At 34.1% G+C, this 17,734-nt stretch overlaps 1 long non-coding RNA gene across 1 annotated transcript in view; it reads left to right on the forward strand.

Annotated features, from left to right (window-relative positions):
• The window catches only part of LOC110267553, a 21,529-nt gene continuing 4,139 nt past the window's right edge, over positions 345-17,734 (forward strand). The window contains exon 1 of the long non-coding RNA XR_002355305.1: positions 345-479. This is a non-coding gene — a long non-coding RNA (uncharacterized LOC110267553). The remainder of the gene's footprint in view (positions 480-17,734) is intronic.

The following is a 17,734-nucleotide window of genomic DNA, read 5'->3' on the forward strand; positions in this document are numbered from 1 at the left end:
TAATAAGATCGTCAGAGGCAAAATCGTCTTCATTGTAGTTTAGTCTCTATTGCTGCCTTTAGCAAGATCTTTTTTCCTTGTTAACTGCTCTACCTTCTGGTAAGTTAGCCTGAATGATTTCTGTAATTTTCATTTACCTTGCATTTGTTGTTTATCTTATTAATTATCTTGTGATTTCAGTGATTTTTTTAATTCCATACAATTATTTTATGATTGTGTCTCAGTTTTTTTTAATCATGCACAGTGGCGAAAAGAATTTGAAATTGAATATTTGAAGTTTCTTAATCATCAAGTGGGATGACCATTGGAATATGCTCTTTGATGAGGATCTTAAGACTGCTAAGAATGCCATTGAAAAGGAGTTAGCCAAAGTGAAATTAAATTCACACTTCAAGTTGCTCTTTGCTGTGGATGATGGTGTATCATGTATGTATTAGTGTTTATATAGATTAGATGAACTTTTATATGAATAATCTGATGTATTAAAGGCTCTAATAGGCAATCAAGATTGGCTTTGTAATGATAATTCGGATGATGTTTCTTTTCTTTTTAATTTTTATTGAGTTTTTTTTTTCATTTTTTAAAAATTCGTAGATATCTAAATTTCCAATTTATACAGGAAATTATAATTTTTATTTTATTTGTGATCTAATTTGTTAATAAAGAAATTAGTATTGGTGGTATTGTAATTATTAATTAATTATATTGGCGGTTGATTTGTTTTTTTATAGAAAGAATACGACTGTTTATAAAAATTCATAAAGTTTGGGTCTCCAATTCTAATGATCACAACAACAAATACTCTATCTGGGTTGGTAATTCAAGAATTGGAAGTTTCAAATTAAATCAAAGATTCTATGTTTATGACTGGAGGTACGTAAATTATTGACTTTTATAAAATATCTAATATGTGATATCAAAGTAAAAATTACTTCTGCCTAGCCATTATTATCTGAAAAAAGTATGAACATGAATTATTTTGAATTAAAAAAATTTAAGTTTGTTATTAAATTTTAAAATTATTTAACATCATCCAAAAAATGTTCGTACTTATGTCAAAATGGGGAATATTTAATATTTTCTAATGAAAGAATATTTTTGAAATCTAATTAAGAGACTCAAACAAAGAGAAAAGAGAATAACATAAATATCTCTAAATGACTTTCTCAAACTACCATGACTTGAATGTTGCCTATTTATTTTTGTGGTAGAAGAGTGAGGGCTAGCAATAATCTTGCCGTGCTTATTCTTCATTTGGTTCTTCTTTTTTATTGGGGAAATTCTCTGATAATGAAAGTAAGCTTGTGATGCTTACTCTACGTGTTTAGGTGTTAGTGCAACGCATGTACGGAGACTAATAGCTCACAAGACGTTGTTTTTAGGTTGGTTGTAGAGCTCTCCATACATTTGTTTCTCTTGTTGGTGTAATATAAATTTTCATATTAAATCCAAAAGAGAAGGGTAAGAGAACTTTTTAAAAAAATAAAAAAACGAAATATATACGTGATATTGGAAAAAATAATATGTTAAATTTTTGAATATTTTTATAAATTATTGATGGGTTCAATACGTGGTCTATTTTGTTTTACTAACATATTATCTAGATAAGTATAACGTTATTAAAAAACTCACTTACTGTTTTAAATTGCCACAAATTAAAATTATTTTTACTATTTATCATACCTTATCATAATTATGTTAAAATTATTGTTGTACAATATAAATTAATTAATACATGCTACAAAAAGAAAAAAAAAATTAAAAGAGAATTATTAGTAATAATTTTAAAAATAATATTATTATTTAAGTTGTTGACCTGATTTAAGTTAACTGTATGAAACTAGTGATAAAATATCAAGAAATTAGAGTAAGAACAAATAAATAAGCATTGGCATCAAGTCAGATGTGAGTAAAATAAGAATAAAGGATAAAATATTAAAAATTTTAGAATAAGTACAAATAAATAAGAATTGAAATCAAATCAGATGCGAGTAAAATAGGAATAAAGAATTGATTATAAGAAGATACAAATTCATATTAGTGACATAAAAAAAAGGACAAATATCAATTTTATAGGATTAAAAATATAAAATTTACTATTTACTTTTTTCAATTATTTTTCAAACTTAAAAGTTAGATATTCATTTTTTTTTTCTTTTGTTCATTCTCTCTATATTTTTGTTCTTATCATAGCTTATACAATAAAAAATTATGTTGTTCAGTCAAAATAAAATTTAGAGTTAAAGATTCAATCCGATCCTTATCTATTTTCACGAAAGATAACGCGATTCCTATAAAAAAAATGGACACTTCGGACCTCAACCATTTTATTTTAGAATTAATGGTTTTCAGTGGCTAAGAGAAGGGGGTTGAATCTTAGCCCCTTTTTCACTTCTTAAAACTTGATGGTCTTTGAAACAACTTCTGGAGACTTTTTTATTTTTGTCTCATACCCAGCCACGAGACTTTTTCTTTTTATCTCATAACCCGGCACGAGATATTTTTCAGTTTTATCTCCTATGCAGCAGAAATAGAAATGGAGTAGAGAAAAGAGAGAAAATCATACCAAGATATATCCTAGTTCAGCTGCCAAGTGCAATGCAGCCTACATCCAGTCTCCATCACAACAATGATAGAATTTCACTATAATCTTCATGATTACATACACCAATTCTCCCTAGGAACTACCCTTCCTATCTGGGACAAGTCTAGAATCTAATCCCCAATCCTGAACTTGACTTGGTTACTGCCAAGCTTTCAACTGCTAAGTGCTAACCCAACTTGCAAGGGGATTCCTACAGAATCATGAAACACAACATAGATGTACAAAGGACCTCTAAGGACATCTATGGCTTTTTCTTTTAATTTTGTATACTCTGTCTTTTTCCCCTCTATGGCTTTTACTTACAAACCTCACTGTTTGCCTTTTTCCATGAGACTCAAGACAGACAAAACTAAACAGAAAAATACAAAATGAAGAACATTGAAGGAGAAGAACTTCTGTTAGCTTAGGTAGCTATGAGAACTCTGTGCCTTGCACTCTCACTCATTGCTTCAAGCCCTGGCTGTTCTCCCTTATTTATAGAAGGGGAAGCCTCCACGGTTAAAACTGTTGAACCAAGCTAATCTTCTTCTTCTTCATGCAAAAATAAGTTCGGCCAGAGAGAGAGAGAGAGAGAGAGGAGAGATAACCGAATGCTAAAACCAACATGCAATTACCTCTGAGTCTTCCCTTTACACCAAGCTTCATCAATCTGAGCCATCCAACTTGACTTACACTCCAAGTAGGATTCCTAGCCCTTGATGCTTCTTGATGCATGATAGCTCCTCCTGCTCCACTTTTGCTTCCTCCTTCACATAGCCTTCCTAGCTACCTTCTGTGATGAGTGAACACAAAGCAGAGACGAGCCATGCCTCTGAGATCTTCTTTCTCTGACCAAAATCTTCTTCATCCATTTTTGGTATGAAGAGCATGAGCTTACTTCACCAAATCTTACCTTATTTTGGTGAAGATCTCAGTCACAACATACTTTTTGTTTTCTTTTTCTTGCCATCATTACAATGGTCTTGTTACTTGCTTCTTCTTCTCTTCGGTAGCTTGCTATAACTTCCATAGTTTTCCTGAGAAGTGACCGAAAGAGAAGAGAGAGTAGAGAGAAAAAATTTGAACAATAATCAATGCAACAAAGAGAGAGAATTAGAGTGAATTAAGTTTCCCATTTCTCTTTGCTGAGTAGCGTGCCTCATTAAGGCAATCAATCAAATCAATTACAATTTCTCTCTCATGGTTCCCAATGCAAGTTAATTCAAGTTAATTGAATTTGAAATCCATCACTACTTGAAAGTGGGATCCGTTGGAAGCATGAAACTTTGCTTTCTTTCATTATTGGTTTCGGACCAAGCTTTGGTCTTGGTAGCAAGGATTTAAAATGGGCTAGTTTCAATATATTGGCCCAACCAACAAAAACTTGCTTCAGCCACAATAATTAATTCAACTTAATCCAAGGCTGAGTGTGTTTTTTTTCTTAACACAATTGGGCTTGCAATTTTTTTCTTTTCTTTTCGGTCCAATAGCAAATCCTGCATAGCAAAATTATTTTAATTAACATATATGAATTGGAATCAAATTAATAATTTTGCAATTAATTTTTTTAATAATGTTTGATCATCATTAATTTAAATTAGAGTTTTCCAAACTCATCAAGAACAATACGATCCATCTGTTAAAAAATTGTTAAATAATAACAAAAATTAATTTTGTCTGGATTTTATTTGTATTTTGTAGATTTTAAAACCCCACAAAATTCTTTTCAACAATATAACTAATTACTATCACTACTACCACTACCTTCTTCATCCTCATTATTATCACTCCTACCTCTATTATTTTTATTGTGTAACGATACTTTATCATCATCATTATCTCCTCTACCGTCATCATCACCAATACCAATATTATCAACATTAAAATTCTTTTCTTTCATTTCTTATTCGATGCTATTTTTTTCCTTTAAAAGTTATTGTACTACAATTAGTTTTTTTTATGGCATCATTTTCATCAATGGTTTTTCTTTACTTAACCACCATTGGTGAAGGAATTTTTCAAAAACAAACTTATTAATAGTTTATGGAGAATTAAAACCCCCCAAAAAACTAATTTTTGTTATTATTTAACAGATTTTTTAACAGAGGAATCGTATTGTCCCAAAATAAAAAGATTGAGGGTCGAAATGTGTAACACCCTAACTATCAAAGCTCACGCTTCCGGCTGCGCGACTCTGATAGCTCGGACATTACGACGACTCTTATACTATTTAATACTAAAATATGAGCCAGTTTAAAACTTTAAACCGCAATACCGCTCCAAAAATACTATTTTCGGTAACGTACATCTATACATACCATACAACTTACAAACTCGAGAAGAGTATATATATATATATATATAGTGATGGATAATATTACAAGCATTAACCAATACAATTCATATCCCTCTTACAGAATGTATAAAGATAAAGGCGAGGGAATAATAAATAATAACTAAAGCAATACAGAGCATCTCAACAACAACTAAATAAACTCTTCGTGACTTCTGCGTCCATATCCTGAAAAGGGAAATTTGTAGGGGGTTGAGAACATCATCCTCAAAAGGGTTCTCAGTAGAGGGTTTTTGAGGATTACTATAATAGGATACGCGAGATAAAATCATTTCAGTGATTAATAACCGCCTTATGCATCTTTTCAAAAGCAAAAGGTTTACTATCAAGAAAATCTGAAATCTTTTTGATAGAGGAAACTATTCATGTAACATAAAATTCAAAAGCCCTTCAAAAGGTTTATCTATGCTAAACCAAAGTAGCCTTTCATACTTTTCCAAACCAGAAAATATCAACCAGACATGGCCTTCGACCCATCTCATGATCAACCATGGCTCTAGGCCCAAACAACCCAACCAACAACCAATCACCACAGTCCAACAGAGTCTCAATCGCAAGCACAAATAGGAAAGTTCAAGCACAAACAAATAGTTACTGCAAGTAGAACAATTAGCAGTTAATCACAAGTAATCACAAAGGCAAACCAAGTACAATATGCACACCCAAACAATGTCACATAGATGCATATGATGCATGCATGTCCTAGTGGCTGATGATATCATCTGTCGGTTATAAAGCCAACCCAACAAGTCCTGGTAGCTAACCATTGGACTGTCCCTCTGTCGTGCATCCCCAACTCGAGTTATACTCAACATAAATCATAATCTCATATATATCCAACACCCTCACTGGTGTATATTTATGGGGGCGAGCTCATTCGGGACTTTTTACAGTGCCCGGCCACACTTACGACATAGGGTCAGCAGAGTATCGAATCTCCACCTGGAGCACGTGGTGGCTAGCCACTGCTTTCACCCAGGGAAACTCGTATCTCAGATAGGTGGAAGTGCGAAATCACAATATCAATATCTCAGCATATATGCATTTATTCTCAGCCATAAATCAACATTCATTTCATCCTTCCGGCTTAAATTCATGACTCATAGTCAGCCATCCGGCTCATAACATATTCCGCAATCAGCCAAAATTCATTATCATACATAGCCATTTCGGCTCATAACAAAATAACACTTCCACCATCTAACATTATCAAATTCATAAAATCAGCATTCAAGCCATAAATCACTTTTTCTCAATTCACTTCACTTTGAAATCAAATTTCAACTCTTTTTAGCCTTGGCTTTAAAGTTCTCATTCCTCAAATCATTTCAGGCTCATAAGCCCCTCTTACTCAAAGTAAGTTCCCCTTTTAAAAACAAAGCCACTATCGGCATCCTCTTTCCAAAACTTCCAAAACCATGGCAAATTAAAGATCTCTTTTGAAATATTCAAAATCATCCATCCAATAACGGGATTTTATAACAAAAGTTTCTCGGCAGAGTCTCAAGTCTTTAGGGGAGAATAACATAACTCATTTCCTCAAATTCACTTAAAATCATTAAAACCTTGGCTTCCTGATTTGAGTAATAAAATAGGATCTAAGCCAAACCGAGTCATGTAATCAATTACTCCTTCTAAGGCCGTTTCCTTCACTTAAACAAAACTAGCTTCAACCCCATGATAAATTCTAAAGTGTTTCAAACTACTCAAAAATTGTTTTAGTCTTGCAAAAATTCAGAATTTAAAGAGTACTTACCACTTTTCCCAAAACATTTTAGAATGAAACTTGTCAATAGACGTTCAGGTTCTTTAAAAGTCACTGAAACTCCTCTAATTGAAACCATCAAGTCAAATTCAAAGACATAAACCCTTTTCACATTTAAACTAGCCTTAAAGCATAAGTTTCATCTAAATAACTTGTTCACAAGGGAGATATAATACTTTTCTTAAGAAACAAGACTAAATCACAATTTTCTTTTTAATAATTCATTTCAAAAGCATAAGTCATCCCCTTCTTAATAATTCAAATAAGATAGTAGAAGTGTTTAACTCATAATATTCCAAATAGCATTTCAATAAAATCCCGGAATCTATCGAAATTTCGGCAAAACCTCCTCTAAAACTTGGACTTTGCCACCCGGTTCGGGTCCCAATTAAACCGTTCCACAATCCTTTTCAACGGTCCAAATCCAAAATCAGTTCAAGAGCAAGCTAAATCCAACAGTCACCTCATTTTCATATCTCAAGGAAACCGTTTCAAAAATCAAATGATTATCAACCGATTAAACTCATTTCCAAAACTTTAAAGAAATAGTTCAACAACAATTCATTTATCAAACCAAATCAATTAAAGCAAATCAGGCTGAATCCAAAAGTGTGTCTATTTTTCACATTATCAAGAAAACCAACTCAACTCAAATCAATTTCCAACGGATTAAACTCGATCCCAAATCTTTAAAAGAATCAGCTTCAAAAACATTCTGTTTCACAAAGCTGCACAACAATCCAGTCAAACAAACATTCATAATCATTCAAGACAACCAAATAATACATAAGACTGATACAATCACCAAATATAAATTGTCTCACATCAATATCCATATGTAATAATTCCAATATATAAAATATAGTTTTATGGAAAAGCCCTTACCTCGACACGTTGAAACCACAACCCAACCTCGTTAACTGAATCCTTTCGTCTCGACCCGAAACGACTGCAACCAAAACTTCAGCTCCACTTGCGTTCTCAACAACCACTACGACTCTAATCGCAACATATATAATTAGGACTCGAACCCACGTTACCAAAACTCATATTCATTAACCAAACACAATAAAATACTAACGCGAGGCTTTTCGAAACATACTTACTAACCGAAATAACACAATGAGGCAGCTGCGATTCTGAACCAACCCGGCAACAGCTCCAGTAGTGGCCAGAAGCTCCAGTGGATCAACTATAATAACCACGCAGCATCAAAACCTTCTCGAAATCCAAAAAGACAGAAACCTCAATTAAAACCCTTACCGGTAGAGTTTTCCAACGACGGCAGAAACAGCCAGAAGCTTCGGCAGTGGTCTCGGAAGTCACAGAACCACTCCCAGTGGTTAGAATCACAAAGACGCAGCTCCCTTTTCTGGCAGCGACACCTGCGGCGGCCTGCACCCCTTTTTGACGGCGGCAGTTTCGACGGAGGCAGCGCCAGAGACGCGAGCACGGCTGGGGACGGTGGTTGAACCCCAGCTCAGCCTTAAATCTCTCTGTCTCTCACTCTTCGTGGGCTCTCTCCGGTGGTGGCTAAATGACGGATCGGCGGCTCTGTGGTGACGGTAGGGCGGGATGCGATGGCGGCTAAGCGCGGAGGTGCATCCTCACGCGACTACGACATTAACAACCTCACCTCCGTGTGCGCTCTCCTCTCTGTCCGTGGCTATAGCTCGTGCTCCTTTCTCCCTTAACGGCAACACGAGGCATGGGCTCTATAAACCGAACGACACTGGCGGTGACGGCACGGCTTCTTCCGCGCAGCAGTTCGGCGATTGGTAGCGGCTTGACGTGAACGGCAACCTCAGCCGGTGACCATGGATGCGGCTGGGCATGGCGCAACTGCGCGTCTCCTTCCTCCTTTCCCTCTCGTCTCTTCCGTTTCTGCTTCTTTGCTTTCTCATTGTAGCGTTGCTGCTGCTGGGTGTTGGGGAAGGATTTTTTGTGGCTGTAAGGTTAGAGGGGATGGGTAACTGGGTTAGGGTTTAGCCGGGGGTAGCTTAGGTAATTTTTAATAGAATTAGGGGGTAATAGCATAATTGGAAACAAATTTCAATTCAACAAAATTACCTTTAAAAAAAATATTATTTGATCATAAATTACAAAATTAATTTCAAAGAAATGCTCTAATTCAGTAATTAGAAATAATATAATTAATTTTCTTTATTCATAAAAATTAAAGTATTAATTTCTAAAATCACAATTATTTAAATCAAATTTTGCTTGTAAAAACCATTTTTTATGGGTACAAATGGTAATTTCCTTTTTTATGGATAGATATGTCAGCGTTTTCAACTTTCGTGGGTAGAAATGGTAGTTTACTCTAAAAATTAATTTCGGAAAAATAAAATCCTTAATGAATAAATAATTTGAAATTGACTCGCAATGAGATTTTTTCCAAAAGTTATGGGTTTTACAAAATATCCCTTTTTTTGGACAGAAATCACTTTGTCCTTTGTAAAAATGGACAAAGACCAGATTAAGTATTTACTCTAAAATTTATTTTTCGGCTATTTTTTTTTTCTTTTATTCTAAATGATTGCTACTAAAGTCCATATACTTATAAAAAAAATACAATCTTAAAAAAAAAGAATTTTCTATTTTATTCTACCTGATAGACCTACTACTTAAATTCTTTTAATTGGTCTAAATATGTCCAATATATCAACATTTAATTATGAATTAATATTATTAATTTTATTGGCTAAAAACAAAAATCGAAATTCACAACTACTCCACAATCAATGCATCTTACCCGTATTATCATCTAAATTTGACATGTAATATCAGTATTACATGTTTATTTTTGGCGTCTTCACCAAAAAATTTTCCTTTTCATTTTGCATTTATTTAAAAAAAAAAGGGAAAGAAGAAGAAGATGATAAAAACTGGAAGGAGACAGCGCACTATACATGCATTGCATTAGGTTTCATTGACTCTTTCATTCATTAGTAAATATGTTTGGCCCATTTCTCTTTTTTCTTTTTAACTGGGCTTCAGTTTTGAATTTAAAATTGCTATAAAATTACAAAATTTGTTTTGAGTGAGTGTTGAACTTAAATACTCCAGTTTTTACAAAAAATATTAGGCCGTTGGAACATATTTAATTTTATAACCATACTTGATTTATTTATTTGATGATCATGATTATGTTTGCATGTAATATAAATTCTTTCGCTGTATATTATATTGTAATTAATATATGACTTATTGAAGAGTAGTCATAGTATTAGGCGTGAATGCGGATCAGAGCGGATATAGCCAATATTTCGATCCGATCCGTACTAAAATTATTGGATTGGATCCAATATTCGCGATTTTTTAGTTTGGATCCGATCCGCACATTTGCGGATCGGATCTCAGATATATCTGCAAAATATATAAATATTTTAAAAAACTTATTTTTATTTAAAAAATATCAATAAAATACTATTTTTCTAAACTTTTAAATATGTTTACTCTTAGCGAATGAGTTATAGCTCAAATGGCATAGTCTCCCCATACTCATCTAAGAGGTCGCCGGTTCGAGTATCCCTATCTTCAGTAAAAAAAAATATGTTTACTCTTAAAATATTATTAAACATATTTTTTTTTAAATAATAAAAATAAAATAATACAACATAAACATAAAAAAATATTTACTTACTTGTGGATCAGATCCGATAACCTTGCGGATCGGATCGATATCCGCAATTTTTGGATCCGATCCGGATAAATACCGCGGATATGTGGATCAGATCTGATTCATGAACATCTCTACGCAACATATTTGATAATAGTTATATTTAAAGAAATCACATAGAGGTCAATATGATATATTTGTAATTGTTGTGAATTATATAATGAACTTTCCCACAAAAATTTATTATGTTATTCACAGACAATTAAGTTGAAATAAAAAACATTGTTTACTTATTAATCAGCCTACAAATATTAAAAAATAATATTTTATTTTTTAGTTTCAACATTTTGGTCAATATAATAAATATTATGTGTGTTAAAGTCTTTGTCTATAGGTAGATTTTTAATGTCATTATGATTCTCATATTTATTTTCATATAACTTGCATTAGCATGTATTATTATATGTTATAGATTTTGATGTGCCCATTTAAAGTTGAGTAATGTAAGCATGATTTATTATTTACAACAGCAATGATATCTGAAACTGTATCTAGAGTTTATTTGTTAAGTGGTGACAACTATAAGGAATGGAAAGATAAGGTTCTTTTTCACTTAAGGTGTGCAGACCTTGACCATGCTCTTCATAGGGAAGAGCCTCCAGCACCTACTGATGCTAGTAATCGGGCCGGGATAGCATTATAAGAACGGTGGGAGAACTCTAACCATTTAAATATGATGTTCATTAAGTTTTGTATCTCAGCTAGTATTCGGTATTCAATTCCTGATTGCAAGAATGTCAAGGATTACATGAAGGCTATTGATGAACAATTTAGTCTTCTAGTAAGATACTTGCAAGCACCTTAATAGCACAATTATCATCCATGAGGCTTACCAACGTAAGGGGTATGCATGAGCACATCATGATATTGAGAGACATAGCAGCACAACTAAAGGCTTTAGAGGTTGAGATCTCTAACTCATTTCTAGTGCATCTTATTTTGAATTCTCTTTTTGTCAGTATGGACCATTTAAGATTTTTTACAACACACATAAAGAAAAGTGGTCCATCAATGAATTACTAGTAATGTGTGTGTAAGAGGAAGGAAGGCTAGTGATGGACCTTGGATAATCGATTCGGAATTTTCACTAATTGAAAAGAATGGATCTGTTGCGAGTATAGCTCCCAACCGAAAAAACGGTGCGAACCAACGTTTAGAAGAAGAGTGTCACAATTCAACTCAATAAAAACTGGGAATTTTACTTTCCGAGTCGTTTTTCTTGAACTAGCAATCAAGTGTGCAAGTTTGGTTGTGAATTTGGGGTTTTCATGCATAAAATAAAAATTAAAGGAATAAAAAATTAAATAAACTAAAGCAATGAAATAACAAGAGTTAGAATTAGCAAACAAGCAAGACAATGAAGTAATCAAGCATGAATAGGATTAACTACTAAGCTACCACTAGATCAAAATACAATTAATGCAAACTAAGAAAGATTGAAGTAATAAACTAATGAGAATGTAGTTCAATGCATGAAAGAATCTTGATTTGGAGTTGAGAGTTAAGGAATCCTATCCTTGTCATAACCACAATCATGGCAATTGTAATTAGTTAATCCCACTTCGTTAATCCCTAAACAATGAGGAAAGTCAAGTAGGTATAATTGACCTTAATCCACAAATTCTAGCTAACTTACTAATTAAGCTTAATAAAAAGCTAGTATTAGTGGAAACAAGAACAACTAACAACCCAAAATTACCACTTAATGTTGGACATTAATGACTCTAGGATCCTAGTTACACAAATTTCAAGCCAAGGAGTGAAAAAATACTCCATATTCATAATGGGCATTTCAACAAACACTTGGTGGGCACAATAACAAAACATAGTCAATTCGAAAAGATACTTGAAACTATAACTAACCAATATAAATAATCAACAATAGTAACTCAATCAAACATATATAAACCTCAAAACATCAAATTCATTAACTAGAAACTCAAGAATTCACAAGTAATTAAACTAACAAAGTAACTTTAATTATAAGAAAGTATGAGTAAATATAGTGTAAATGAAGAGAAATTTAAGGACAACTTACAATGGAAACAAGCTTGAATCCAAAATTAAAATGTAAATATTAAACTCTACTAAAACCCTAGTAAAACCCTAATGAGAATTGAGAGTGTTTTCTAATAGAAAAAAAAAATTAAAAACCTCACTAAAACTTGCTAATATGATGTATGTATGTGTTGCAATGTTGTCCCCATATAATAGAGCTTCAGCACTTCATATTTGGGCCAAAGAGGCTCCCAAAAACGTGAGGCATGTGACTTTCTAAATGAGGCACACATTTATACTTGTGCGTACGCACAGCCATGTGTGCGTACGCACACTTGCTGAAGATCCTCTTGTGTGTACGCACAGCTATGTGTGCGTACGCATGCATCAAAATGCTCCATTTGTGCGTACGCACAGGAAGGTGTGCGTATGCACGTACCAGAATGCTCTTCTCCTTTGTTTCTTCATGGATTCTCCCACTTTGCATGCTTTTCTTCCACTTCTTCAATGCCATCCTTGCCTATTGGTCCTGAAATCACTCAACAAAACATATCACAGCATTGAATGGAATAAAAGTGGAATTAAATTGACTATTTGGAGAATAAAAAGCATTTTTCAACAATTAGTTACACTTTAGATAGAATTCAAAAAAGCATGCTATTCAAGTGAATAAATACAAGTTTATGTGATGAAATTCACTCAATTCAAACAAAAAATTATCATAAAATGTAGACTCATAAGCTAGTTCAGGAGCTTGGTGAAAGTGCACTGTTGGTAACAAATGAGGATGGTAAGAAGCGAGCTCATAAGAAGAAAGAAAAGGGTATTGCATCCCATCTTATGAAGAAAGAAGGCGCACGGTGTTTCTTTTGTAAAAAGAAAGGACGCATGAAGAAGGAGTGCCCAAAGTTTAAAGTTTGGCTTGAAAAGAAACGTACTAATTTTTGTGATCTTATTTCTTCAGTGTGTTTTGAATCTAATTTTGTTGAAATATGTCATGACACTTGGTGGATTGATTCTGGTGCTGAAATTCATATTTCAAATACCATGCAGGGTTTCATAAGGAAAAGAAAACCGATAAGAAGTGAACTGAGCATCTATATGGGCAATCGGATGCGTTCACGTGTGGAAGTCGTCAGAACATTTAGGCCTGTATTAAGTACTGGTTGTATTTTAGTTTTGGAAAGAACTATTTATATTCCAGATTTTTCTAAAAATTTAATTTCTTTATCTAAGCTTGTAAAACAAGGATTATGTATACATTTTTATGATGATGCTATTGACATTATTAAAAATTCTAATGTTATTAGACATGGTACTTTAATTGGTGATTTATTTAAAGTCAATTTAGCTAATAAGGTTCTACCAGGTTTAATGGTTATGCATGGTAATAGTATGAATGAAAAATTCTCCATATTGTGGCACCGAAGATTGGGACATATCTTTATTGGAAGAATGAAAAAATTAGTAAGTGGTGGGGTTCTTGAACCTCTAAACTTTACTGATTTTGATAAATGTGGATTGCATTAAGGGGAAGCAAACCAAAAAGTCTCAAAAAGGTACTAAGAGGAGTTTTGACATATTAAAAATAATTCACACTAACATATATTGTCTTGATATGTCCTCAAGTGGTAAGAAATACTTTATCTCCTTTATTGATGATTATTGGTACACGGAATCGTGATCTCTCACTTTTCTCACAACTTCGTGCAACTAACCAGCAAGTGCACTGAGTCGTCTAAGTAATAAACCTTACGTGAGTAAGGGTCGATCCCGCGGAGATTGCCGGCTTGAAGCAACCTATGGTCATCCTTGTAAATCTCAGTCAGGCGGATTTAATTGGTTATGAAGTTTTTGATAATTAAAAGATAAATAAAACAGAAAATAAGATAAAGTTACTTATGTAATTCATTGGTGGGAATTTCAAATAAGCGTCTGGAGATACTTTGTTGCTTCTGAACCTCTTCTTTCATATTGCCTTCTTCCAACCGTGCGTTACTTCCTTCCATGGCAAGCTGTAGGATGCTCTCAGTGAAAATGGTCCTCTACGGTTTCTGCACGGCTAATCAATGGTTGGATTTCTCGTCTTGGATGAAAAATACCAGGCACAGCTACTGCATGGCTAATCATCTGTCGGTTCCCGCTAGCGTCGGAATAGAATCCATTGATCCTTTTGCACACTGTCACTTGCGCCCAACATTCGCAGGTTTGAATCTCGTCACAGTCATCCCTTCCCAGATCCTACTCGGAATACCACAGACAAGGTTTAGACTTTCCGGATCCCAGGAATGGCTGCCAATAATTCTAGCCTATACCACGAAGATACTAATCTCACGGATTGGGTGATTGTCACGGGTCACCCCTTCATTCTGACTTAACTGAATTAAGTACAAGAGTATATCTTGGAGAAGGAGTAGGCGTGAATTGAATAGAAAACAGTAGTAATTGCATTAATTCGTGAAGAACAACAGAGCTCTACACCTTAATCTATGGGGTGTAGAAACTCTACCGTTGAAAATACATAAGTGAAAAAGGTCTAGCCATGGCCATGAGGCCAGCCTCCAAACATGAAAATGATCAAAAGATATTCCAAAAGATCAAAAGCTGTAAAATAAATCTCTAAAAGTAGTTTTTATACTAGACTAGTAGCCTAGGGTTACAGAAAATGAGTAACTAAGTGTAGATAGTGCAGAAATCCACTTCCGGGACCCACTTGGTGTGTGCTTGGGCTGAGCCTCAAGCTTTACACGTGCATAGGCTGTTCCTGGAGTTAAACGCCAGCTTTGGTGCCAGTTAGGGCGTTTAACTCCAATTCTGGTGCCAGTTTGGGCGTTTTACGCCAAGATGTTATAGGCTGGCTTTGGACGCCAGTTTGGGCCATCAAATCTCGGGCAAAGTACAGATTATTATATATTGATGAAAGCCCAGGATATCTACTTTCCAACGCAATTGAGAGCGCATCAATTGGGCTTATGTAACTCCAGAAAATCCACTTCGAGTACAGGAGGGTCAGAATCCAACAGCATATGTAGTCCTTTTTCAGCCTCTGAATCAGATTTTTGCTCAGGTCCCTCAATTTCAGTTAGAAAATACCTGAAATCACAAAAAACACACAAACTCATAGTAAAGTCCATAAATGTGATTTTTAAATAAAAACTAATAAAAATATAATAAAAAGTAATTAAAACATACTAAAAACTATGTAAAAACAATGCCAAAAAAGGTATAAATTATCCGCTCATCACAACACCAAACTTAAATTGTTGCTTGTCCCCAAGCAACTAAAAATAAAATAGGATAAAAAGACGAGAATATTCAATGAATTCCAAACTTATCAATGAAGATTAGCTTCAATTAGATGAGCGGGACTTGTAGCCTTTTTGCTTCTGAACAGTTTTGGCATCTCACTTATCCTTTGAAGTTTAGAATGATTGGCATCTATAGGAACTCAGAATTCAGATAGTGTTATTGATTCTCTTAGTTCAATATGTTGATTCTTGAACACAGCTACTTTATGAGTCTTGGCCGTGACCCTAAGCATTTTGTTTTTCAGTATTACCACCGGATACATAAATGCCACAGACACATAACTGGGTGAACCTTTTCAGATTGTGACTCAGCTTTGCTAGAGTCCCCAGTTAGAGGTTTCCAGAGCTCTTAAGCACACTCTTTTTGCTTTGGACCACGAATTTAACCACCCAGTCTCAAGCTTTTCACTTGACACCTTCACGCCACAAGCACATGGTTAGGGATAGCTTGATTTAGCTGCTTAGGCCAGGATTTTATTCCTGTGGGCCCTCCTATCCATTAATGCTCAATGTCTTGGATCTTTTTTACCCTTGCCTTTTGGTTTAAAGGGTTATAGGCTTTTTCTGCTTGCTTTTTCTTTTTCTTTCTCTCTTTTTTTTCGCCACAATTTTTTTCCATATTTCGCAAGCTTTGTCTATTCATTGCTTTTTCTTGCTTCAAGAATCAATTTTATAATTTTTTAGATTATCAATATCATTTTTCCTTGTTTCATTATTCTTTCAAGAGCCAACAATTTTAACATTCATAAACAACAAATTCAAAATTATGCACTGTTCAAGCATTCAATCAAAAAACAAAAGGTATTGCCACCACATCAAAATAATTAAACTAATTTCAAGATAGAATTCGAAATCATGTACTTCTTGTTCTTTTGCAATTAAAACATTTTTCATTTTAAGAAAGGTGAAGGATTCATAGGACATTCATAGCTTTAAGACATAGACACTAGACACTAATGATCATGTAATAAAGACACAAACATAGACAAAATTTAAAGCATGAAAACTGAAAAACAGAAAAATAAGAACAAGGAAATTAAAGAACGGGTCCACCTTAGTGATGGCGGCTAGTTCTTCCTCTTGAAGATCTTATGGAGTGCTTGAGCTCCTCTATGTCTCTTCCTTGCCTTTGTTGCTCCTCCCTCATGGCTCTTTGGTCTTCTCTAATTTCATGGAGGAGGATGGAATGCTGATGAGCGGATAATTTATATGCTTTTTGACATTGTTTTTAGTATGTTTTTAGTAGGATCTAGTTACTTTTAGGGATGTTTTCATTAGTTTTTATGATTAATTCACATTTCTGGACTTTACTATGAGTTTGTGTGTTTTTCTGTGATTTCAGGTATTTTCTGGCTGAAATTGAGGGACTTGAGCAGAAATCAGATTCAGAGGTTGAAAAAGGACTACTGATGTTGTTGGATTCTGACCTCCCTGCACTCAAAGTGGATTTTCTGGAGCTACAGAACTCAAAATGGCGCGCTTCCAATTGCGTTGGAAAGTAGACATCCAGGGCTTTCCAGCAATATATAATAGACCATACTTTGGCCAAGAATAGACGACGTAAACTGGCGTTCAACGCCAGCCTTCTGCCCAAATCTGGCGTCCAGCGCCAGAAAAGGATCCAAAACCAGAGTTGAACGCCCAAACTGGCACAGAAAATGGCGTTCAACTCCACAAATGGCCTCTGCACGTGCAACACTCAGGCTCAGCCCAAACACACACCAAGTGGGCCCAGGAAGTGGATTTATGCATCAATTACTTACTCATGTAAACCCTAGTGACTAGTTTATTATAAATAGGACCTTTTACTATTGTATTAGGCATCTTTTTCATATAATTTTCGAAAAAATCCAAAAGAAAAAAAAATTAGAAAATCATAAAAATCAAAAATATTTTTCTATTTCTTGTTTGAGTCTTGAGTCACATTATAAGTTTGGTGTCACTTGCATATGCATCTTGCATTTATTTTTCGAAAATATCATGCATTCATAGTGTTCTTCATGATCTTCAAGTTGTTCTTGGTAAGTCTTCTTGTTTGATCTTG

Source organism: Arachis ipaensis, chromosome B10, assembly GCF_000816755.2.
Source record: "Arachis ipaensis cultivar K30076 chromosome B10, Araip1.1, whole genome shotgun sequence".
Classification (NCBI taxonomy): Eukaryota; Viridiplantae; Streptophyta; class Magnoliopsida; order Fabales; family Fabaceae; genus Arachis; species Arachis ipaensis.